This window comes from Pelodiscus sinensis, chromosome 2 (assembly GCF_049634645.1).
Source record: "Pelodiscus sinensis isolate JC-2024 chromosome 2, ASM4963464v1, whole genome shotgun sequence".
Lineage (NCBI taxonomy): Eukaryota > Metazoa > Chordata > Testudines > Trionychidae > Pelodiscus > Pelodiscus sinensis.
In genome coordinates, this window is record NC_134712.1 from 216,419,582 (window position 1) to 216,446,654 (window position 27,073).

A 27,073-nucleotide genomic window follows, 5' to 3' on the forward strand; every position below is an offset into this window, starting at 1 on the left:
AGTGATCTGGCTGCTCCCCTCAAAATCCAGTAACGTGACATATAGCACAGGATAAAAAAGCCAAGTATTAAAATTGATGACTAACTGAATAGAAGACAAAAATAGTATGTTATAGGGGTCTAAAGGGCAAATTTACTGAATTGTTTTTATAAAGTATCCTGTGTAAAATAAATCACAATGATGTGCTGCTGAATCCAACACTAGTCATGAATAAATTTATTTATGTACTTTAAGGCTTCCCCTGGAGTATTTTGCTTTGTTTTGGTAGTCATTTTTAAAAAGACAATAAACTGAAGAGGATTCATAGCAACACCAGTGATAAAAAGATTTGTACAATCAGATCTCTGAAGAAAGGTTAACAAATCTGAGCATGTTCAATCTAGAGAAAAGGCAGCTAAGGGGAAACAGCAAAACTAAATACTTGACTGAATGCGATAAAGAGAACAGGAATCAATTAGTCTCATTACTCAACAAAGGCTGATCATGAGTAGCACTAACTATCTTATAGTGCAACAGCGAAAATGTATAACTAGATCAGTTACATAATGGAACAAACTGCCAGTAGAAGTTACGGCATTTCCATCCTTGAAGGTATTCAAGGCTAGTTTAAGAATAATGAAATCCATCCTACAAAGATGCAGGCAGATGGACTTAAGTGACCCAGGAAAAGTTCTTCCCTCCGACTAATTCTACTATACTATAAATACTCATAGGCCTAGCAATAGTTGCACTCTGATTAACTCACTGTTTTAGTTTCTAAGAAGAAATTATGCTGTCATAAATATGAAGTGAAAAAATAGCTTTTTACCCCAATTAAAATAAAATTAATTATATTTCTGTTATTTTAATTCTATATTATGTCTGTTCATTTTTCAGCTTCAGGGTACGTCTACACAGCAACATTATTTCGAAATAACTAGTGTTATTTTGAAATAACTTAGTCCTCATCTATACAGCAGGCAGTTATTTTGAAATAATCTCAAAATACTGTCAAGCTAGAGGACTTCTTACTCCGACTACTGTAACCCTCATCATACGAGGATGAAGGGAAGTTGGAGGAGGAGTGCTTTATTTCCAAATAAGTTTTCCCAATTTCGAAATAAGCTATTTTGAAATAAGCTATGCAATGGACATAGCTCAGTTTGCATAGCTTATTTTGAATTAAGCCCTGCTGTGTAGACACACCCTAAAACTGCAATTCCTCCAAGAAACAATTATTTTCATCAGCAAATTCAGAGTTCTCCCATACCTTAGGACAACTTACTATATGCATATATCTTGTAAATTATACATATGTATAATGTATAATTATACATTGCTAAATACATACAGTGCTATATTCATAAGCTTCATTTGTTCTCATGTTAAGAAGAAAACGAGCAACGTGAATGTCCTTATTTGCAGAGATCATTGTTCGGGGTTGTATTGCATGTGTATTATATAACCTGGGAGTCAGATAGGACAGGAAAGATCTTAGAGCCTGGGGCTGAGTTTTCTGAGTCTGGAAGGTTGCATGTGATATTGGGGAAAGTGTTCTCTGAAACTAGGTGTCTTGGATGGCCATGTTGGTTTCAGAACCGAGCAGGTGGTTCTGAGCCAGGGAGAGGCCTGTCAGCCTAGGGCAGTGGTCTCCAACCTTTTTTAACCACAAGACCACTTTTTCAATTTAAGTGCAATTTAAGATCTACATCAAACCCAAATAACTTTCCTCCAATTCCTTCCCGTCCCTTCTTTGAGGCTCCACCCCTGCTCCAAGGCCTCACCCTGCTCACTCCATCCCACTTCATCCCCATCCTCACTCACTTTCACCAGGCTGGGATAGGAGGTTGAGGTGCAGGCTCTGGTCTTGGACCAAGGGGTTTGGAGTGTGGGAGGGGCTATGGTCTTAGCCCAGAGTGTGGGATTGGGGTCCTGGAGGGGTTTCAGGATATAAACTCTGGGAAGGAGTTTGGGTACAGGGAGATTCATATCTGGGGTAGGAGGTTTGGTGCAGGAGGAGGTTCAGGGCTGGGACAGGGGTTGAGGAAGCAGGCTCTAGGTGTGTTTTACACTCATACAATCATAGAATACTAGGACTGGAAGGGACCTCGAGAGGTCATTGAGTCCAGTCCCCTGCCCCCATGGCAGGACCAAAGACTGTCTAGACCATCCCTGATAGACATTTATCTAATCTACTCTTAAATATCTCCAGAGATGGAGATTCTACAACCTCCCTGGGCAATTTATTCCAGTGTTTCACTACCCTGACAGTTAGGAACTTTTTCCTAATGTCCAACCTAAACCTCCCTTGCTGCAGTTTAAGCCCATTGCTTCTTGTTCTATCATCAGAGGCCAAAATGAACAAGTTTTCTCCCCCCTCCTTATGACACCCTTTTAGATACCTGAAAACGGCTATCATGTCCCCTTTCAGTCTTCTCTTTTCTAAACTAAACAAACCCAGTTCTTTCAGCCTTCCGTCATAGATCATGTTCTCTAGACCTTTAATCATTCTTGTTGCTCTTCTCTGGACCCTCTCCAATTTCTCCACATCTTTCTTGAAATGCGGTGCCCAGAACTGAACACAATACTCCAATTGAGGCCTAACCAGCTCAGAGTAGAGCGGAAGAATGACTTCTCATGTCTTGCTCACAACAAACCTGTTAATGCATCCCAGAATCATGTTTGCTTTTTTTGCAACAGCATCACACTGCTGAATCATATTTAGCTTGTGGTCCACTATAACCCCTAGATCCCTTTCTGCCGTACTCCTTCCTAGACAGTCGCTTCCCATTCTGTATGTCTGAAATTGATTGTTCCTTCCTAAGTGGAGCACTTTACATTTGTCTTTCTTAAACTTCATCCTGTTTCCCTCAGACCATTTCTCCAATTTGTCCAGATCATTTTGAATTATGACCCTATCCTCCAGAGCAGGCGCAAGCCCTCCCAGCTTGGTATCATCTGCAAACTTAATAAGCGTACTTTCTATGCCAATATCTAAATCATTGATGAAGATATTGAACAGAGCCGGTCCCAAAACAGATCCCTGCAGAACCCCACTTGTTATGCCTTTCTAGCAGGATTGTGAACCATTAATAACTACTCTTTGAGTATGGTTATCCAGACAGTTATGTACCCACCTTATAGTAGCCCCATCTAAGTTGTATTTACCGAGTTTATTGATAAGAATATTATGCGAGACCGTATCAAATGCCTTACTAAAGTCTAGGTATACCACATCCACCGCTTTTCCCTTATCCACAAGACTCGTTATCATATTAAAGAAAGCTATCAGATTGGTTTGACATGATTTGTTCGTTACAAATCCATGCTGGCTGTTCCCTATCACCTTGCCATTTTCCAAGTGTTTACAGATGATTTTCTTAATTACTTGCTCCATTATCTTCCCTGGCGCAGAAGTTAAACTAACTGGTCTGTTGTTTCCTGGGTTGTTCTTATTTCCCCTTTTATAGATGGGCACTATATTTGCCCTTTTCCAGTCCTCTGGAATCTCTCCTGCCTCCCATGATTTCCCAAAGATGATAGCTAGAGGCTCAGATACCACCTCTATCAACTCCACTAACTCATATCAGGAAATAAATGAGACAGGCCAACATAAGAAAGTCTAAAAGTAAGGTTCAGGGGTCTTGTTCTCCTGAGCTCATCAGTCCATGGCAGAGGGTGGTGGCTTAATCTGAGATCTCCTTAACCTCCAGGACATAGAATGGTGGCCAGTCCAGACAATAGCTCCTCAGCTATAGCCAGAAATTTGTTTATAATTGTTTTATTTTATTTAGGTATATTTGAGGACAATAGATTTTAAAGTATTTGCCACTTGTTTAGCCATTATTTGGCACAAGAAAAGTGTAAACTATCACAGTAAAACTGAACAAAAACTGTAAAGCCTGTATTAAAGCCAAACTAGTTTTCAATGTGTCTAAACTGATTTTCTGTTAACTCTTCAGAAGCTATTGAATCATTTATAGAAATGGTACTGAAAAATCCCCACTTAATTGACTTCAGTGAACTGTTTCTGTTTAAGCAACATATATGCTGAGAACCACAAGAAATGTCGACCCAGATTTTCAGTAATGGCTGATACACCAAAATGCTAAGAGACTAACACCCCATCTAAAGTTAATTGGCCAGATCATCAGCTTATGCAAATGAACATTGCTTCATTGAAATCAATGGTGCTGCACCAATTTATACCAACTGAAGATGTGGTCCAGTGAAATCTATAGATCCACTTCTGAAAATCAGGCCTTAATTCCTTTAAGCTGGGTACCTAAAATTATAGATCATGGTTGAAAATATGGCTATACTGGTCATTCTTGTCATTTATTTTATCTAATTTATAATAAGAGCTTCAGTCTTCACAAGAAATCATTTCACAGGCACATGATTCAGGTGCAGATCTCATGCTCACCAGTTAGAGTCTTGTACCCAGCTGGAGAAAAATCCAACAGGATATATTAAGTGCACAGATGTACACAGGTCAATTTCATTCATTCAGCTGTAACTCCCAGCCAATGCAGAAGCACCAGAAATTAATGTGGCAAACATTAACTGGGGTAGATATTTTAAATCCTAGCTGGAGTTGCTGATGAAGTTAACAAGAATTCTAACAACTCAGACAGAGACTGCTGGTTGATATTTCTATTATAATTTCCACTGAAATAGAGAGTCAGAAAAAATGAAATAAGTCATTTTTAAAAGATTTCAAAGCTCCTTATTGCATTTTAACGAATCCAACTTCAGTTTCCATGGAAACAGCAGCCTGAAGACTTCAGCTGAGTTGTTAGAAATTTTACAGATTCCAGCTGAGCCTGCCAGCTGATCTTTGAAAGGACTGTGGTTTTCCCAAACAGCACCTACAGACTTTAGGACCCATTGATCTCCTAGAGCTTGCAAGGTTCTAACAATTAGCGGAAAAGATTTACCATAGCACATATTTTTAAAAAGCTAATATTGTTTGCATGTATTTATAACTTTAACATTGGTTATTTGAATTTAAAAAAAAGAGTGTTTCAAGGAGTATGGTGAATTTGATACCTTTTCTTTTTAGGATACAGAAGGTTCAAGACATCAGAGGACACCCAAGGCTTGTGCATATGCATTATCACAAAATTAACAGCATGGCTCACTTACATACTTTAATTTTTAAAATGATTTTGACTGCATTATATCCATGCTGTATAAGCAATTCTTATATTTTAAAAAACTGTTATATGCTACCTAGCTGGACAGCTCTATCCTCTAAGCCAGGGGTTCTCAAACGTTGTGATGCCGTGACCCCCCTCTAAGTTGCTTGTGACCCCTCGGGGGGTCGGGATCCACAGTTTGAGAAATGCAGTTCTAAGCCATGACTCAGATAATGGATTCTTATCCATTGCTGTTAATAGAACACAGACGAGAAAGGACTACTGATGCAAGCTGGGGTTTACAAGATCAGGGTATTTATAACTTAGCTGGCTAGTTATGCACTCTGGCAACTCTCCATTCCATCTAAATTTCACAGCCTTGATATTATACACAAGTAAGTAATATTTATTTGTACTATGCTATATTCTCTTGAGTGGGCACATTAAGAAGAGTACAGATATAGCCAGAATCACTTTTAAATGCCCAGGCCTCCATCATTCTTCAGCACATGTGCATAGCATGATACTTGAATACAGGCTGGACACACACACCAATCACATTCTATGCTAGCTATTATATTATGAAATCAGATCTTCAGGAATCAATATCACTGCATATTTTGCGTATTGTTTGACTGATTCTTTTAGTCCATATGTACATCATGGGCATTTGAATGAATCCAAGCTACAAAAATCTTGAACACAAATATGGCAAATTCCAAGAAGCTTCATTGAAGTAATTGTCTTTAGTCCACAAATCATGAAGCATCACCACTAAAAGCATCACAACATGTTTATCAAGAGCAGATTGAACCAGATTTTGAAAGATGGATATTTGAAAGAAAGTGGAAGTATCATGGAGCTGTCCAGTATCTTTTGCCTCACCAACTCACAAACTCTGATTTAAACATTGTCAGGGTACGTCGGCACAGCAATGTTATTTAAAAATAACTTAATCCGTGTCTACACAGCAGGCAGTTACTTCAAAATAATGTCGAAATACCGTCAAGCTGGAGGACTTCTTACTCTGACTCCTGTAACCCTCATTTTATGAGTAAGGGAAGTTGGGGGAAGAGTGCTCCATTTTGAAATAAGTGATGTGTAGACACTCCCAATTTCAATTTCAAAATAAGCTACGCAATTGACGTAGCTTAATTGCATAGCTTATTTTGAGTTAAGTAAGCCTTTCTGTGTAGACGCACCCTCAATGGCAGCTTTTGACTTGTTTGAGTAGAAACCCCTTGGCCATACTGACTTAATTCTAACCAATGCAGTTCTAAGAGTCAGATATAATATTGTGAAATAGCTTCAGGGCTTGATATTTGTCATATTTTGCTGCATGCCTCAAAGATCTATTGCTTCAGAATGCTATCCGTGGACGAAAGGGTGATAGCATGGGATCATTGAATATGGCTGCTAGGTCCAAATCCAGCCTTCTCATCTCTATGCTGTTGCATCTTGCTTATCACGGGAAAGCTTGTGGACTGAGCAAATGTTCATTCTGCTATCTCTCTACCCAGAAAGTAATAGAGAAGATAAAGCAAGAGCTCTGCATTTGGAAACCAATCTAAAAGAACAGCAGTAGAAATTGGAGGCTAGGCTTGCTTATCCTTTAATAAGACAAAAATGTGTCACCTGAAAAATGTTCATTCTCTTGAAAATGTGAGTTATTTGTTTCAGGAGCTAAAGAATAGCTGATAGCTACCTTTTTAAAGGTCACAATCAGCTGAAAAGAAGTTTCAGCAGTAGCATACACAAATGAGCAACGGGCATGTCTACACTGGGGAGTTATTTCAAAATAATCCCCCTTATTTCAAAATAACAAGCAGAGCGTCCACACTACCAAGCCTGTTATTTTGAAGTAAAGGGCTGGTTATTTCGAAATAACTCCTTTTCCCTTGGGGTATGTCTACACTGCAGGGCTTAACTCGAAATAAGCTTCGTCAATTGCATAGCTTATTTCAAAATAGCTTATTTTGAAATAGGGAGCGTCCACACAGTACGTATTTTGAAACTGAGCACTCTTCCTCTGACTTCCCTTATTCCTCGTACAATCAGGTTTACAGGAATAAGAAGTCCTCCAGTTTGATAGTATTTTGACACTATTTCGAAATACCTGTCTGCTGTGTAGATGCAGACTAAGTTATTTCAGAATAGCACTAGTTATTTTGAAATAGTGTTGTAGTGTAGACATACCCCAGCTTCTGGCTTATTTCAAAATAGGTATTTCATGAATTATTTTGAAATAACTGATTTTGAAATAATTTCATAGTGTAGTCATAGCCCCAGATTGTAAGGCAGACTTATCAGAAACTCCTACATGTAGGTTTTTTGTTAAATAGTTTCTACCAAGTGTCCATTATAGGGGGTTATATGATTTTCAGCACTTACAGAGAGAAGACCACTTTGAGACTTAAGGGCGGCATGACATTAAATGCTTGCAGACCACTGATGTATTGTGTCTATCCAGAGCAGACAAATGCTTTATAAATTACCTGGATTTCCAATCTGCAGCAGTCAGGAAAAAAAAAGTATTGATGAACTTCTTACCAATGGAATCATTTGGGGAACTTGCTTAAGAGCTCAAGTGAAGTCTGGTGTCTAAAATACTATGAATAGTCCCCGAAATAAGAACATTATGATGGATCTCAAATCAACATTCAAAGCAGACAAAAAGGCTGGTCTCATTTTTTGTTTGTAAAAACAAAAAACACACAACCAAAAAAATCAAAGAAACATTATGTAACCAAATCTGCTGCAATCAAAATAAAATAGCATTTGACTCTTTTAGAAGACAGCACTTTGAAATTTAACAGAAGCATGTCTTGCAGTATTTGCTTCTGATTCAAACAACTATTTCCAGCTGAGTCATGCTTAGCACAGCTCCTGTGGGTATTGCTGCAGGGGAGACCCCCTTTTGGATTGCTTATGTTGAGCTGATGACCTGTGGACCAGGAGAGACAGAGCCAACCATCATGTTGTCAGAGGCTAGGTCTACACTATAGGGTTTTTTCCAGAAAAAGCTACACAAAGTGCACTCTGCAATTTGCGTAGCTTTTTCTGGTAACTTTTCTGGAAGAGGCTTTTCTGCCATTTGGCCCAGTTTAGATGGGGCCAAATGGCGGAAAAGCCTCCTCTTTCAGTAGAGCCCTAATCCCTTGTAGAATGAGGTATAAAGAGCTCCCTGAAAGAGTGCATTTGCTCTTCTGCAAAAAAAAAAAAAAAAAAAAAAAAAAGCAGAAGAGCAAACGCATTTCTTGGATGCGGTGGAGTTTTGTATCCCGGAAAACCCCCACAGTGTAGACATATCCAGAGTGTGAGAAACCCTTGCCCCCAATCAAATCAGTGGAGCCAGGAATTCCTTTAGTAACCACCAGAATGTGCACCCTGCCAAACAGAGTCCAGTCTTCAAGAGAATTTTCTCTTAGAAATTCTAAGAGAAAATTCTCTTCTTTCCTTGAGTAATGAAGTGCACAAAAAGTAAATGCTAAAATTATGATCTCATGTGCAATTTTCAGTTTCGCCATTAATTATGCAATTGTTCTCTCATGAGCTGCTAAAAAAATCTTTAGACTTCAACAGTCAGTCAGGCACAATCACACACAGCATAATCTGTGAGTAACATAGCGGCCACAATTAAAGGGCAATATTAATTATCAGATTCCAGTAGGAATAGGGTAAACACACTAAAATGTGAGTTTCGTATATGTAGTAATCTGGCAGATAGTTTCATTTTTGTAGTGAGCTACATATATTTTTCTACTATAGAAAAATATAGGATGGAATGGGTTATTATAAAAATTTGGCCTGAGCACCCTCGTTACTTGATATTGCGGGTGTGAATGTAATGGAAGGACAACATCAGGTTACTTATGTATCTTGTCAGTTGATGATGTCCTTCTTTTGTATATTTACGCCCACAGTAGGAAGCAATGGATGTGCTCGTGCTAAATGTTACACTGCTCCCACCCCATGTGTGAATGAGAGGAAGCTTACCCTATACTTTGTATTTCCCATTTACTTATGCTGCTTATCCCAGTCCGTCACACCTTTTTGTGCTGTTTAATATGAACATTGGTCAATAATTTACATATATTATTGACCAATACAAATGTGTATGTACACATACAATATAATGACTAGATATCATGACACCCTAGACTTACGTTTCCTAATAAGTAACAAGTCATCTCTGATATGATGGAGAACTAACGTCTATAAAAATATGATAACCCGCTGAAGCAAAAATACATCAGCTGCAGACAATCTGTGTTTAAATGCCTACACTCATCCTGTAGCATAATAGTGAAATTCACAATCAGATACCTACAGTTTTTAACTGAAGAGAAAAATGAGCAATCTTTTTTGTCAGAAATCTTTTGTAATGGGTAATCATAAAATGCTGGCTGTTGTCCAAAATTGTAACACCTTGGCTTTGCTGGCATTGTCTTACCCTGGCTCTGCAAGTGTCTGTCCGTTTGTCTAAGCGGTAAAAGAAGTATGCCATCAAGATCTTGATCCTCTCTTTTCCTCTGCTGCCACTCAGCCTGCCTGCTCCAATCTGATGAGGCAGCTTTAAGCGATTTTTTTTGGAACGTTAAGAATAGGTTCTGAATTAATTTTGAGCCTCAGACCTCTTTAGGTACCATCCATCCATTGACGGATCTTTTACTGTCATCATGGAGATTGTTTCTGCTGTAATCCTCCAAGATAAGCTCTCATTGATTCATTTTTCAGTGATTCCCCAGACCAATCAGCAGTTCAGGCAATGGGAAAGTTGCCAAATATATGAGACAAAACTTTTTTATGTACTGAACTCAAGAGTCTGCATAAACAGAATATTGACTATTTAAAAAGTTAGTAAATTTGTAAATAAAGCTGCAGCTGCACAGATGTTTAAAAATGTATATTTAACAGGGCATAAGCAAGGATACATACAGCAAGGCAAAAGTAAACTGAGTAAAAGAACATCACCACAAATATTTATACAGTGTATTGGGGAGTCACTATTGACTAATAAAACACAACCTAAGATATGTTCCCTTAAAACAGGGGTGAGCAAACACTGGCCCGTGGGCAGATCTGATCCCCCATTATCTGGGAATGGCAATCCACAGTCAATAGGAGCTGTGATCACTGGTACCTGTGGCCACGCAAGGAAATATAACCGCAGCAGTCCACCAGAGGCTAACCCTGATGAACTGCCACCATGTTATTGCCCACCTCTGCCTCAAAAGGAGAGCTGACTCCAAAGGGATGTTGCCAACAGCTTAAGAAGATAAGAATGGCCATAGTGGGTCAGACCAATGGTCCATCTAGACCAGTGGCTACTGTCAGAAGTCAAAATAATGCCAGGAGCTTCTCAGGGAATGATCAGAACAAGGCAGTTATTGAATGCGCCAACCCCTGTTGTCGTGCCTCAGCATCCAGCAGTCAGAGATTTAGGGAAAATCAGAGAATAGGTTTGCATCCCTGACCATCTTGGCTAATAGCTGTTGATAGACTTATCCTAAAAATATAGGAGCTTCCGGAGGTAGCCTAAAAATATAGTTAAGTATTCTGTGTGGGCCAGCCTGGAGGTCTGTTGAAGAGCCACAGAAGGCTGTGAGGCCAGCATATCACCATACGAGCCACTGGGGCACGGGACTCTCCTCAGCTTTCAGACTACTTAGCAGCAGCATGATGAGACAGCTTTCCCCACACCATAAAATAAAGGAGTTGCCATTGACTTCAGTATGATCTGACTCTGCCATTTAAATATAAATGATGAGCCTGCAAGTTCAGATAAAAGAAGCCTTTCAGAAGCCTCGATCAGAAGTGATCCTGAACCCGAGGTGAACATAGTAGTGAAATTAGGACAGATGTGGAATTTAGTGGCAACCTGTGACTTTTGCTCAGCTTTAGCACAGAGAGAGATGACACCAGCCCATCACCCATATGTTCCTATTGTAGATGTTTAATTGGTTCTAATGTGGGGATTATGCAGCTCCTTAATATATAAACCTATAACCTGCTGTTGGCTCTACTCAGCCTTCATCCCTCAGGACTCAGCTCACTCTGAAGGCCCCCATCATTCCCACAGAGAGAGGAAGAGGATGAAGGGTGTGGGGTTATTGGCCAGCAAAGGCCATGAGATCTGACTTCATCCTGCAACAGCCATACGGTCTACCCTATTGCATGAATCTTAGGCTCATTTCCAGTCCCAGTTGTTTCACCTCTGAGAACTATTCATTTTATTCTTAACTACACTAAAAATTACCAGTATGTTGCAATCACTTAGCAACAAATGTAAGTACCTCAGCTGGGTACTAAATGCATTCCTGCTGACCCCATTGTGGCATTAGGGTGCTGAGAGAAAGGCAAAAAACTTCCTGATCTTCTGCCAGTTGGCCCATGGGATTAAAAATTCCTTCCTGATCCTTAATAGGTGCTGCAGGTCTAGCTGACTGCCCGTCAGGCAGAGTTCCCATTCTTATTTCAGGGTGAATGGGGGGGGATGGGCAAAAGCTGCTGCAATGGAGCTGAAAGAAGTTAAATCCTGTGAAGTGGGGAATGCTGGGCAATCAGTGCCTTGCCCACCACGCTGGTCAATGGGTGCCAGAGTCTCTTGGAAGGAAGGAGCTACTTCTCATTCCACAGTGAATGTCCCCTCTCTTTCTGCTGGTCTGTCTCCTTTCACCATCAGGCCTATCAAGTTTCCCCGCTCCCCAACAGCATAGCATTTCTGAGGCTTTTCCAGACAGAGTAAATTACCTGCATGATGTGACTATGTTAAAATGACTATATCCCTCCATCCCTCTCTACTAAAACTCACTATGAAGGTCTGGAATTTCTTACAAATCCCAAACTCAAAGAGTTGCTACTCGGCTTTTAAGGGCCTGATTCTGCCAATCTTAATCATGCTGGGTAAGTAGTGCCTTACTTCATGGGTGGTTGTACTGAATTCCATTCCATTTAAGAGGGCTCCTTTTGGAGTCAGATGCCACTCATTGTGAATAAAATGGCAGAATCAGAACCTAAATGACCAACAAAGTTCTAGCAAAAGTATTGGGACATGTAAATTAGAAGTCCACCAGGTAAGGGGCTAACGATCCAGCTCATGATCTTGAGTAAATGAAATAAATTATCAGTTCTTCTGAAATGATCATATTGAAGGCCCTACCAATTTACAGTCAATTTCAGACATAGGATAAAAAATTGTTAATTTCACACAATGCAGCTATGGGGATCTGACCCAAAAAGAGATTGTGGAGGTTATTGGGGAGGCAAGGGGGTGTTTGTGGTACTGGTACTCTTAATTGTGAAGTGCTGCTGGTGATGGCACTGCTATCTGAGCTAGTGGGCTAGAGAGCAGCAGCTGCTGATCAAGAGCCCAGCTCTGAAGGCAGAACCAGCAGCAGCAGCAGCATAGAAGTAAGGACGGCATGGTATGGTATTACCACTGCTACCTATAGACCTGGGCCCTCTTTCAGTAGCCAATATTCTCTGGTCACCCAGCTCTGAAGGCAGCAGCGCAGACATAAAGGTGGCATGGTATAGTATTGCCACATTTAGTTCTGTGCTTTTGGTGCTGCCTTCTGAACTGGGCACTCACACAACAGAGACCGCTCTCCAGCCACCCATCTCTAAAGGCAGCAGAGAAGTAAGGGTGGCAATATTGTTGTCATGGCTCCTTCCCCACTCTGGCATGGTAAATGCAGAAGTGGGGGCCAGCAAGTATACCCCAAAGCCTTATCTACCAGGCTTTGGTATAAAACTTCCCCCAAAATCTTAAAAACCTAGATTTTGGGAATAAAACTTCCGCTGCCACCACTCAAATATTAATAACGAGATTAGGGGAAAGATCATTTGGGAAATCTCATCCCTATTATAGAAATCAGGACACACAAGTAACTAATGCCAGGTTAATAAAAAGAAAAGAGAAAATGTTTATTATTACAACAATATTCCTGTTGCTAGCATAAAGATCAGATGGAAAGATAACAAAATATACTCATGGAGGAATTACACCATAGGCTAGAACTTAGTTAAAAAGAAAAGCCAAACATCTCTTAAGCAGTGCCAGATATCAGATCCCATACCCAACTCTTAAAACAATAAAGCCTAACGAAACTACCTAAACTTTACCCTACTTACAGAAAATGAAGAATGGTGTCTTGGAGAGAGAGAGACATGCTTGTCCCTCTCTGTAGCTGCAGAGAACACACCCAGAGAGGCAAAAGGAAAAAAACCCAAATTCCTTTGTCCCAGTTTGAAAGTCCCACCTACATTCCTACTAGTCACTCCACCTGGCTAGGTGTAGTTAACCCCTTAATCCCCAGGCTGCTGGCTAACCTTCATAATCATGACAATTGTGACCTCCCTAAATTACCCTTGTGACTCTCCCACAACCTCCTTTTGGGTCAGGACCCCCAATTTGAGAAATACTGGTCTCTCTGTGATATATATATATATATATATATATATAGTATAGGCTAAAGCCACACAAAAATCAGATTTTATAGCCTGTGTCACATTTTTTTTTCTTAACTGAATTTGATAGGGACCTCTCTCAGTCAGTTCCCCGCATGGAGCCCTGAGCCTCTGATTGGGCGGAGCTAATTAATCAGCTGTGTTGCCATGCAGCTTAGAGAGAACACTGGACCCAACCATGCCTAAGTATCCCATGTGGAAATGTGTCTCTATGTGACTGCTGCCAACCCCTCTTAGCAGACCACAAAGATTTTTTAAAAGAAAACTAATTGGCAGAAGAATGCAAACAGTTGTGAGACAGATTGTCACTATATTACTTTTCACTAATGAATGTGCTTAGTTATCTGCTAAATGCAGCCAAGATAAGTGGTATAATTGGCACCCATGGTTTTGACAATCCTTCAACAACTTCCCTGGGCATCCATGAACTGTAATTGACAAATTATATCTGTAATGCAACACACGTACACTGAAGTACAATAATGGACATTAAAAGCCTGCTCTATAATAGCTCTATTACATTTTATATAAACTGTCAAAATGAAGTATATCACCTTGATTTATGGGCAGCTATATGAAGAGTTGTTTTTTTAAAAATCTCATGTTGTGAGCAAGAATGTCCAAGATTAGGCGTACATAAATGAGCATTTAAAATGTATTGTAAAGTATAGTGCCAAATAATGGAGGGCTGTAAAGCCCTCATTGATTTTAGTAAATATCACCATGCTGCAAAGAACATCTTACATAAATCATCCAATATCTTGCTGAAGCTTGCAAATATGATAAAGGTGAGGTGCACTGGAGGGCTGGTAAGAAAAAGGTCTTTCTTTCACAGGTTCCAGTCACATGACATAAGTCAAGGTTACAACAAGTTATATCTTTCATATGACTGCAGTCAGAATTTACTAATAAATTGTGATAAATGTTACAGCAACCATTGGGCATTCTTTTCTATCCCTGTCCCCTCACATCCAGGCACTCTCAAAATCCTGTCAACTCTACCTCTGCATCTGATCTGTGTTATTAACAAAGATATTCATCCTAGTTCATGTCATCCTGAGCTTTGAGATGGTGTATTCTGGTCTGTGAGGACTAATGTAAAGTTACACCAACACTAAATTCAAGATCCCAGGGTCCTACCTCAACATGTACCTCAACCAGTGCATCAAATGCCTCAACAACAGGTAAGTGGGCAAAACCATGACATCACTATGCTTTCAAAGAAACTTGCACAGAAAATTCTAGGAGACAAAAACTCCCTTTCAAAAGTGAGCAATTCCATATCTGAGGAGATTTCTATGCTGAGAAGGCCAAATGACACATTCTGTAGTCTTGTCTTTAGGAAGGACCTGTCCAAGAAAAAAAACTTGACCTATTTTATTATAATGTAAGGCATTTGGATCTTCAGAGGTGATTCAAAATATAAGTAGAATGATTCTACTTTAACACTACTTTGCCTAGTTACATTTTCTTATTTGCATTTAGCTGACAGTCTGCTAACAATTTTGTTCTTCCCTGGAGATAGTGTAGTCAATCTAATTTGCAGGCATCCCTTATCGTGGCTGGGTAACAGACCATACTGCTGTGCTATTGAACACTCAGGAGCACCTATCTACATTAGGATGAACACAATAAGCACCCAAATTTTATTTCTTTTTTAATTGAAAGAGCAGAAACTAAGAAAGTGTGGCAAACTGTATATCCATGGAAACCCATTTGGACATGTCTGACAGGGCTCCGACTGTCCATGTTATGCTGATGACTTTCCACAGCTCAGTAATCTTTGATGAACTTCATCCAATTTAAAGAAAGGGAAGACATTGTAAGAAAACCAAGAATTAAACAGTGCTAGCAGGTTATTTTTATTTATATATGAAATTTCTCAATTTGGGTTTGAGGAGGCCCTGGCTGCACTAACTCATGTCAGCCTGTCCTAGACTGCCTACAAGCTGAGGCATAGACCAGAATGTTGCAGCTTACAAAATAGCCCACCCATGGAAGTCTTAATCTGGGCCTGTCCTTGGGAATCTGTCCCCAGCTGCTAACAGCTCGTGTATATAGTGCATGGGAGTCACGGTCAGGGACTAATTCAGTCTTTTATTGTATTACCAGGGCCAAAATATTTTGCTCTAATGAAATACTTAAGGGTCATACTGTTTTTAAAACAGCTGCATTAAAATTTAAACAAACGTATGTTTACAGCTCAGATATACAAACACTAAGTTCACATGGAGGGTCATGTGCATTTGGCATACAGTCAACTGCACTACAATGATCTTACAAGTAAAATCCCAACAAATGTCATACGCTGAATTCTGAACAGCAAAAGTGTAAAAGTTCAAACAGCTAATCTGGTAACAGTGTCATATTATGCTTTGTCTGGAAAGTAAACACAAGCCATAGGGAATTTTCTAAGAGACCCAAATAACTGGCTCAAACAAAACAGCAGAAGCACACATCGAAGAAAAAGGGAATACATGGCCTAGGCCCAGAGGGGCCTCAAAACATAAGGTTCATTTTTAAGTCAGTGTGACACACTTCAATTAAGAGGACTGTAGATCAGAAAATTAAAACTTCAACTTATTTCTTGGACACTTTGCCTACAAGATCCTCAATATTTTAAAGGATGTAGATGATACTTTGAGCTGAGGATCTAAAAAAAAATAGTTTTATTCTCACTGATTTTTTTTGAAGTTGAGGAAAACCCTTCTTAAATTAAAGGGATTCATTCAAATTATGGGCTGCTGCTATGTATAAGTGGGGGAATGGTCCCACTATTGTGGGGAACTTTCCTGAGCTCTATACCACCCCAGTGAAATGGACCAACGAAAGGATCTGAGTCCCCGCTCCCACTTCCTTTACTCCACGGCCTCCCTGACCCTGAGGGCTCCCCCTCCACTCTCCTGAGTAGAAGAGTCCTCGAAACCCCAACAAGGCTGGGCCCAGGTTTTCTGGGGCTTAATCCCTGGCCTTGTAGTCACTTGGGGCAAGGGCTAGAGTGTCCCCAATCCAGGGTGCTCTCGACACACTGCATGCTTTCTTGGCCCAGTGATCATTTCATACAGTTCAAAGCAAATACAATTTATTAAACATCAACTGATTAGAGAGAAAAGAATAAGAAAAAATGAGAATCGTTAAATGAGAACACACAGCCCTGCTCTGTAGCACGGGGACATCAAAACAGCAGTCTGCAGAGTGTAAGGACAGTCCACAGTCTCTTCCTTATAGGCCCCTTAGAGGCCCTGGATGTGCTGCAGGGGGGCTGCAAGCTGGACACACTTGCTCTGGCACTGACCGCACAGCCTCAAGCTCTCAGTGGCCAGACCCCTCTCCCAGTCTGGCCTGCTGGGTCTCTTGGCTGGTAATATCTCCCTGCCCAGAGCCTTTCCCCCCACTTTGCTGGTCCCAGCTGCTCACCACACCCAGCTGCAGGCTGTGTTGCTTTGCCAGTCTCCAGCTCCTTGCGTTGCTTCTCTCAGCACTGCCAGTCTGCTGCTCAACACAGGGTCTGCGCTCCTTGGGCTGTGTGTGCCTGGCTCTGTTGCTGCAAAACTGCCCCTCAGTACAGCTTGCACTCCTTGGGCTGTATGTGCCTGGCTCTGTTGCTGCAGGACTGCTTCTCCACACAGCTTGCTCCTCTTAACTGTCTCTCAGCTCTCTCCTTGCTCAGAGAGACCCAGAAAAATCCCCACTCACAGGGAGGACGGGGCCTGGCCTCTTACTTTCCTCACTGGCCTGTCCAACCTGTCAATCAGACCGAGCTGGAGTGTTGGCTGCTTTCCATTGTCTCTGGGGTCTGTCAGTCTCAGGGCCTTGATTTCTCATGGACCCTTTGCCTTTTGATACTGGGAGCTGGTGAACCAAAAACTCCCACAGCGTTTTAGTAAGGGGCTAACAGTCCCCTTACATATGCCCGGCTCTATTAATTTAATATACTTACTAATATTTTATTAAAAAATAAAAGTATTGACAGTGTACGTTATTTTCATACGAAAGCATTAAATAAGAGACTGGCAAATACAGAAAAATTACAACGCACCATAGTTGAAACAATGTAATTTGAGTTATAGAAAGTATACATGGTGTTAAGATATCAATGATTTGTTCTTTTTTGGTTCATCTCATTTGACCAATATTCCTTAAATAGTTCCAATTGTTATTCAACGCAAGCGGTAAGTCATTTCCATTTTTAATTCTTGTCAGACACCATTAAATATAGTGGGATTTCTTTTTGCAACCATTGAAATAAAGCACATTATTGATAGCAGTTGCAAAAATTCCACACAAGAATTCACTTCCAGCAAAACAAGACAGATTTCTAGTACTGCAATAAGAGAAATTTTGAAGACTATTTCCCTGAAACAACACATGCATTCATTTTCTAACATCAGACTATAAAGCTTTTGAATGTGGGACAATCCCAGAAGATTGAAAAATAATTCCCTATACCATTTTGCTGTGAATCTTTGGTCTATTTTGTTTTGCAAGATAAGTGTATGAAAATAGATAATCAGTTTTCCACTGATATTCTCTTTGCTTCTAGTGACTAGTATTATGTCTTTCCAATCTTCTGGAGAGATTTGCTAGTTCATTTCCTTATCCCAGCTTAACCTCCTATCATCAGTATAGCCCTACAACTTTCTAGAAAACAAGGATCCAAACATCTTGTAATTTCTTTGTAGCGTTCCCTATTGAGGATAAATCCCATTTCTTGTGACTTTATAAATATAAACTCTGAGAAAGCACAAATTTTCCCTGTCTTTGAAGCTTCTTGTATTTACTGTTGTGTGCAGGGTTAGAGCTCTTTTCTCAAGGATGCAAGGCAGACTTGCACATTTATGGTACACCCACACTTCCAACTGAGGGTGTAAATTCCAGAGCAAGGCCATATACTGAAGCTAGCTCTCATCAAGCTAGTGTGCTAAAGAAAGGGCTTAGCTCCTGCAGCGTAAGCAGCTAGCTGTATTGAGTATGTACCTAGTATCATATCCTTAGGTGGCTAACCACTCGTGCTTCAGTGGCTGAGCTCATTTTTAGTATACTAGCTCAAGTAGATCTTGAGCTTGAAGCACTGGCTCAGCTCTACGTGTAGTCATACCGACGGTCTTCCTCAGTATTGGGTCTAAAGCACCACACACTTCAAATTATTAGTCCTCTTTAACAGACAGGGAACTAACTCACAGAGCAAAGTGGCATCCAAAGCCAGACACTGTTGTCTGTGATACAGTCAGAATTTGAACCTAACTCTCCTGAGGGCTTGTCTACATATAGAGTGCAGCCGCAACACAGTAGCTCAGCTGCATGGATAACACTTTAACCCTTAGTGAACCTATGCCACCAGGGCAGCATCTCTTTTTGGTTTGGTACTCGGCCTCTCCAAGAGGAGGTGCCTGTGTTGATGGAAGAAGCCCGTTATTGACAAAGCGCAGTCTACAAAAGCAATGTGTCAGTATAGCAGTTGTTCAGAGTATGGATTTTCCACACCTCTTAGGCTACATCTATACTGCACTCTCTTGCTCAAGAGGTATGCAAATGAGGTAAAGCGATGAAAATCGCCATGCCTCATTTGCATACTTAATAAGCCACCATTTTTGCTCAAGGGGCTTTTGTGCAAGAGCCGTTCTGCTGCTTTTTTTCGGTCAGAACAGCTCTTGCACAAGAGGGGGTTTTGTGCAAAAAGGAGCCGTAAAGACCGCTCCTTTTTGTGCAAAAGCCCCTTGCGCAAAAATGGTGGCTCATTAAGTATGCAAATGAGGTGCAGCGATATTCACTGCTTTACCGCATTTGCATATTTTCTTGCACAAGAGAGTGCAGTATAGATGTGAAGTGAGGTAGTTATATTCACGTAAGTTTGTAATGGTTGTAGGAGTTAACTCTGCTGTGAGCACTGCTCTTCTAGAGGCACCCTGCTCAACTCTGTCCTTTGCGGGACATCCCAATACCTTCCAACACTTCAGTAGTTGCACCGGGTCTCAGAACCGGACTCTTGCATGAAAACATGTCACATACGAGTTATCTTGTCAAATTGCTGCTGAATGATTTATTGAATCTGAAGTATTGATGGAATATGCATAGTTGAGCCCTGGGAAAGCCTGAGTGGAGAACTGATTAGTTATTTGTAGGGCTTGGGGGTCTGTTTATATCTGTCTGCCTGTCAACCCTTTTTAATATTTTTAAACAGTTATCACTTCCTACTGCCTTAATGCAAGGCAATGTTCTTCTGCCAGGCTGCTCGGTGTCTTAATCTCCAGGTGAACTATCAGGATTTCAAATCAGAGGTCAGTGCCACTGCCCTCCTTTAAGTCATACAAGTTTCATTTGGGGCTGGCTGGAGATGGGTGGGAGGAGAAGTGAACAAGAATGCTGCACTACTCATATTCTGATTACAATGCAATTGAGCACAATACCCAGACAGCGTGACAAAGTTCATCAAAATAGATCCACAGCTGTATTCGGCTTCAAGAGGGCACACAGAAAACATCGCCGTATGCTCTACTGCTGAGGTCTCATTTACGCTCTCCTATGCAGGAGCAGGAAATTGATGCCCCGACTGTCACTGAAAATTACTTTGAGTTTAAGTCCTTTCTTCAATAGCAGGAACTACAAACCTCTGAGATGTGTCAACATCAGCATTCACCCAACCTGACAGTAACTATTACTGTCATTACCATGAGAACCAAAACTAAAGGAGATTTGTGAGCAAGGGGAGAAATGAAGGTGTCCGGGTTTCAACTGGGAACTCTGGTTGAAAGGGAGCCTGTACAGCGTTCTGTCTAAGCTAGATACTGCCCACAGAGGTGCCAGAACAGAGAGTCAAAGCACCAGTGTGTGTGACCGCAGGGGGACGACAGGTGAATGTCAGTCCATGCTGTGGGATTGTGTTTGGACGACATCCTATTTTCTACTTTTCTTCTGCTCCCCAGCTCTGACAGCTTCTGCTCCCGCCCACTGCAGAAACACATCTTTGTGGGATGCCGCTCCAGGTAGGAGACATGTGTGAGCTGCACCAGAGCCACATTCTGAGCTGAGGAGCCCATGTGGGGCAGCAGCCACTTTGCCAAAGGCCTAATGTCTGTGAGTTGCTGCAAAGGCCTAAAGTGACTTTGCAGCACCAGCTCCCACATTGTGTCACGTCCCTCCCTGTGCCACCCAGCACAGGAGTGTGGGGGAACAGCACCCTTAAAGCTGAGAGCATGCAGCTCATTGTGGAGCCTGGCCATCAGTGCATTTACATAGCACAGGGAGGGAAGGTCATTTCCTCCAGCCTAGCCTGGCTCACCTAGACAGACAGAAAAACACCCCTAAACCCACCTCCTGTGATCACTGCCTGCAAATACCACTGCTAGCCTGTCCCCAATCTGCATCAGCCCATTCTCAGTCAGGATCGATTCCTACGCGCATCTCTTGGTAGGCTCTGCTGCAGCTTCCAGCCCACCTCAGGAGAGGCAGGCGAGTCCCAAGGAGAAGGGGAAGTAAACAAGGGGCTGTAGTGTCCAATTTAAAGAAATGTGAAAGTTGGCAACTCTAGCTGCACACTGCATACTCTCCTCCAGCACCAGGACAACTGAGCTTGCCCACCAACCACTCTTCACAAGTTTCTTCCATCAACCCTTTTGTACCCACTCCCCTCCATTGTCCTTAAACTAATATGGGAAAGGCGCTCAGAGCCAGACCCTAATGTTCTGTATTTTAACCGTTGTTTTGTTTGCTGAAGAGAAAGAGAAAGAGAGATGGGACAGAAAGAGTGAAATAAATATAGGGACAGAACAAAAAACATATCAAGTCAAAAAAATACTAGTAATGAAAAGAAAATAGTAATGTAAATCTGAGAATTCATAACCACAGAGAACAAATCTTGTAAAGGAGAGATTTATAAATAAGAGGTAATGTAATGCTGAAAAAGAGATAACATGAGAAAAAGGAGGGGTATAAACAGAGGAAGAGATGAGAAAAAATAATAAAAGAAACAGAGGCTACACCATTAATTCACTGGACTATATTCATCCCTGGCAAAACTCCACTGAAGTTATAGTGAGATGAATATAGTTCATTATATTTATGGAAGTGTTTTCACAAAGTATGTAGTAGGCTAAAATAATGGGGAAATTTGGTTATAAATTCTATGAGCCTCTTGTCATCTTAAAAAAAAATCACACAAGAAAGCTAATAAATTAACACTTTTGCTTTATATCATTACAAGTGTGGGGGAATTTAACTACAATGCTGTTTTGGAAATATGAGCTTTTATTTTCCAAGTTTATTTCTCCAAATGTCATACACAATAGTGATTTCCAAGCAGTGTATTATCACAGGAAATCATTCCCACACCATAAATTATATAAGGACTATGAATGACAAGAGCTTTTCACACAAAACTGATTACATTGCTTCACACTGGGAACTGTAAAACCCTTAATAGACAATGCAATGGTTTTTAATGTATTTAAACCATATAATGCATATAATACATATAATACAGTAAAATTGGGCAGTTTTTATACAGATTTCAATATTTTTAACTTCCATTAGGATACTGAAGCTCTAGCATTTGCCGATACTGTAGTAAAAAATGTTTTTATAACCACAGTGCTTTGTCCACCATGCTCAAGGATCAATTATTATTATTATTATTGATTCAGCATTAACATTAGGCACTTTGCCGACAGATGACATAGTCTCTTTCAATCCTGCATTTGAAGGAACTATGAAAATAATTATTTCAACCTGACAAAGAGCTATTTGACGCTGTCTGTATACATGTCAGATGGGTACTAAATAGTCAGTAGTTCAACATCTTGGAGATCACAGAGAACTTTTCCAAGTGTAAAGCAGTGGGATCAGGGTCACCAAACGGGATGGGGGCAAAGAGGAAAGCTGCCCTAGGGCCCAGTGATTTAAGGGACAACAGTAGCCAAAGCTCCGGAACTTCCCCTATCAATAACACACACAGAGAGAAAATAAGGGTAGCTTGATGAGAGATGCGGTCTAATGTGTGTATATGATACTTTTGGTCTGATGAAGTAGAACAATAAAGGATTCAGACTCTGCTAGACCCATTTTGTTTACATGGTACAAAAAACCCAAAACTGAATCACCAGCATGCCCCAACCAGCATGCCCAGCGTGCCTACATAATTCCGAACCTTTGTCCCTTTACTTCCATCTTCTTCCCAGTGTGTTGTATTCCCTCGTCTGAGTGTCTAGAATGATTTTTGGGAGGGATGGTATATCTGAATTAAGTATATGTTCTGTGACTTGTTGACCAGTGCTCTGAGAGCTATAAAACTAAATCCATACTGGTTAGCTTCAGTAATACTATATCATGAAAACCATGGGTAGAACCATGAGTAGCACTACAGTGGTTTCTCCAGGCCCTATTAAAGTACTTAGCCCAGTCATTCCCTGGGATCTGGGAGACACACTTTTGAGTCTTTGCATCCCCCATATAGTAGGTGTGAAATCCCTAACAGTGGGCACGCAGAGATGGGTGTGTATGCTCTTGAAATATTACATAAGATGCCACTCTCCTCAATGCGGAACAGGAAATGTTAAATCTCAACTGTTTTCACGAGGGCTATGTCTAGACTGCAAGCCTCTTTTGAAAGAGGCTTTTTCGAAAGATACTTTCGAAAGAGCCTCTTTCGAAAGAGAGCATCTAGACTGCACGCGGAACTTTCGAAAAAGCAAGCCGCTTTTTCGAAAGAAAGCAGCAAGTGAGTCCGGATGCTCTCTTTCTAAAAAGCCGTGTTTGCTTTCAAGAACGCCTTTTTTCGAAAGAGCACTTTCAAAAAAAGGCGTTCTTCCTCGTGGAATTAGGTTTACCGCCGTCGAAAGAAAAGCCGCGTTCTTTCGATTTAATTTCGAAAGAACGCGGCTGCAATCTAGACGCAGGTGAAGTTTTTTCGAAAAAAGGCTACTTTAAAAAAAAAAAAAACCCTGAGTCTGGACACAGCCAAGGTGAAAAAACCATTTCCCACCTAGCTCCAGCACAGAGCACTCCCAATGACAACTAAGGAAGAGCCATAGGGTTCCGAGTGGAGAATGGGGACCTATAGGAGTAGAAAGGGAACAATACTATTTTTAAAAGATGATTTTTCAGGCAATGGTGGGGGCTGGGTGACTTTTCTCTGCTTTTTCTGTCACCCACTCACAAGAAAATGACAAAAATTACCAGAATGCCCAGAAGAATGAGCAATCAGCAGGGGGCCTCGTGGCTCTAACATCCCTCATTAAGAGACTTCTTCCTACTAATTTTCTTCATTATGCTCCAAAGAAAGAGAAAGCAAAGAAACCAGGAGTTTGAACTAGGAGCAAAGGGGGAGAAGAGGGTTAAACTGATACAGAAAGAAAGTGAGGGAGAGAAGCAAAAGGGACAGAACATTGAGAGAGAGAGAGAGAGAGAGAGAGAGAGAGAGAGAGTTTAAGAACTGGAGTGTCCCAAAGAGGAAAAAGAGGAGAATGTCAGAGAAAAGGGGGAGAATTAAATGGGAAAATATCACTACAGTACATGAAGAACACATCACACAGGGCTAGAGAGACGATGACAAAAACTAAAAACCAGAAGAGATGCAGCAGGCACATTAGGGACAGATGCAAGAATCTATCCTAAATACCTTGGGCTGCTGCCCAAATAACTTTGGAAACACTCTCTCATGTGCTTTGATTACTGATTACCAGTGAGCTTTTCTCTCTCCCTGTACATGCAATGGATTGCTTGAGCTAACAGCAGGCTTGCCAACTTTTCAAATGCACAAAACCAAATACTTCTGTCCCACTCCTTACATCCCACTTTTCTGAAGTCCTACCCCCACCCTAGTCATTCCATCCTCCTTCCCTCCATCTCTTGCTCTCCTTCACCTTCACTCACTTTCACCAGGCTGAGGCAGGAGATTAGGGCCTGAGGACTCCAGCTGGGGGTATGAACTCCTGGTGGGAATGGGGAATGAGGGATTCTGGGTGCAGGAGAGAGCTCCAGGCTGGGACTAGGAGCAGTGGCACTGGAACATTTTCAATAATGGGGGTCTGCGCCCTTTCCCTGGGGCCAGGAGCAGGACCCTATCTCTGGGAGGGGAGGTAAGAGAACCAAGACAGGAGCCATAACTCAGGGCAGTCATGGGGCCCAGCGTGGAGCCCCATCCACAGGCTGGTGGCTGGGACTGCAGGAGCAGAGAGTCCCAGCTGCAGGGCTGGGGAAATGTATTCCTGTGCCTGAGGCCTCGGATGCAGGGAGCTGAGTATGGACTAGAAGCAGGGTCCTGAGCACTAGGCACTGAGCCAGTAGCCAGGATGCAGAGGCTGTAGCTTAGCCCTGATCTGAGGAGTGGGGTCTCTGATGCGCAGCTGGCAGCTGAGTCCCACGTAAACCTGGAGATGCTGGATGTGGGGTTTCAGTGGTTCCTACCACAGCTCCCAGGAAGTGGCTGTCATGTCCATGTAGCCCCTAGAAACGTGGGTGCCAGGGAGTCTCTGTGCACTGCCTCGTACCCACAGATACTACCCCCACAGTTCCCATTGGTCATAGTTCTCATGGTTCACAACCAATAGGAGCTGTAGAGCCTCTCTACACCTAGGTGTCACAGGGACCTGGTGGCCACTTCAGGGGGTTGCATGGAGCCAAGGTACATAGAAAGCCTGCCTTAGCCCTGGGCCTCTGCTGTGCCTCCAACTGGACTTTTAACTGCCTGCTCAGAGATGTTGACCAGAGCCTCCATAGATCCCTTTTGGACCAGACATTCCACTCAAAAACTGGATCCCTGGCAAACTCTGCCATTTTCGAAAGAACCACGTCTAGACCACGGTTTTACTTTTGAAATGGCAGTTTTTCAAAAAAGTGCCATGATGCGATTATGCGAATGAAGCACGGGATATTTAAATCCCTGCTTCATTTGCACTCTTCAAGTGCCTCATTTACATCCCTCTGCCAACAGAGGGATGTAGTCTAGACACAGCGCTAGAGAGGAAGTGTCAAAGCGGAGATTAGAAGACAGTTCCTGGTTTCCAAACCCATTGCTCAGACCACACTTCTCTGATTAATCTCCTTACTCACATGAGTAATCACTTTTAAAATCAATGGTACTGATAATGTAAGGAGTGTGGCTACCCACAGCCTCTCCCTGTGATGAGACAAAGGGCGAGGGCATATGATATTTTCTTTAAAACAGGAAAGAGAAAACTGATGGAGAATTTCCCAACTATGGTTGACTGTTGCTAAAATTAACAAAACATCCAGTACGTGACCAAATTATCAAATGGCTAAAATACAATTATAGTGCATTTTACATATCAGTTCTAATTATATTTTCCTTTGACAAAGTAATTGCACTTCAAGAAACTGCAATCAGAACAATTTTTCACTGCCAAATCTGAGAACAGAAGGTGAAAGAGGTGCATTTAGATGATTTTATAAATGACTGGCTAAACTTTATATAATAAAAATCATAATGGCAGAACAGGTTAAAAATAGACTAGAAAACGCATATTTTAATCTTATTTTAAGTCATTCACTGATATGTAATATAATGAAGCTTAATACAAAGCTTAAATTTAGTCTTCTTTTCCTCTATTAACTTCCTTTCTTTATATTTCAATTTGCTGGACTGTGTAGATAGGTGAATATATTTTTGATCCAAAATTCACATGTGAATAAAAAGGAACAACTTGTCTCCCTGCATCAAACACACACAGCTAAAAAGCTGAAGAAGACCTAGTTCTAGTACTTCTACCAAACAAGAATTTAAAATAAAAACCTTTGGAAGTATCTTGCACTGTCCCCACTATTTTAATCTTCTATATAATGTGTGTGCACGCACACACATAGAAAAGCACACAGATGTAGAAACACACACACACACACACACCTGATTGTTCTGAACAGCATCCAATCTACCTTTCTGAGGTTGAAGAGGGAGCTAAGTAAAATTCACAGACATTTCAAGAATCTCCACAAGCTTCAACACATAGTCTCTTAAACTCTCTCTTCTACCTTCCTGGACAGTCAGCAACTGGAAAAGATTCTACCAGTGTAAACACAATGCTATGAGGAAAGAATCCTTGACGCACACCCACAATTTTAATTGCTTCCACCCTCCACCCCCCAACGCAAAGTGAAGGAATGAGTTTTCAAGGACACACAGAGGAGTTAAACACCTAAGGTCCACTGAAAATTAGTTACCTAAATCCTCTTTGTGCTTTTGAGACTGTCCTCCTAAGAAACATGTTAGACATGGATATGAAGCAAATACTGATGAGCACAGGTTTCAATGAGTAGCATATCTGTACAAGCGGACTAGCTTCATATCACAAGAAGGAGAAAGCAGATCTTAGCAATTTCAGAAGACAACCACTATACGTCTAAGAAGAAAGTTTTATTTTTATCTGCTTGTGTGTTTGTGGTATCATTTTTGTTTTGTTGCAATTGCAGGAGCCAGAAATTCCTTTTTCTTTTTATCCTCCAATTATATTTCTGTAATTAAAGTACCCTAA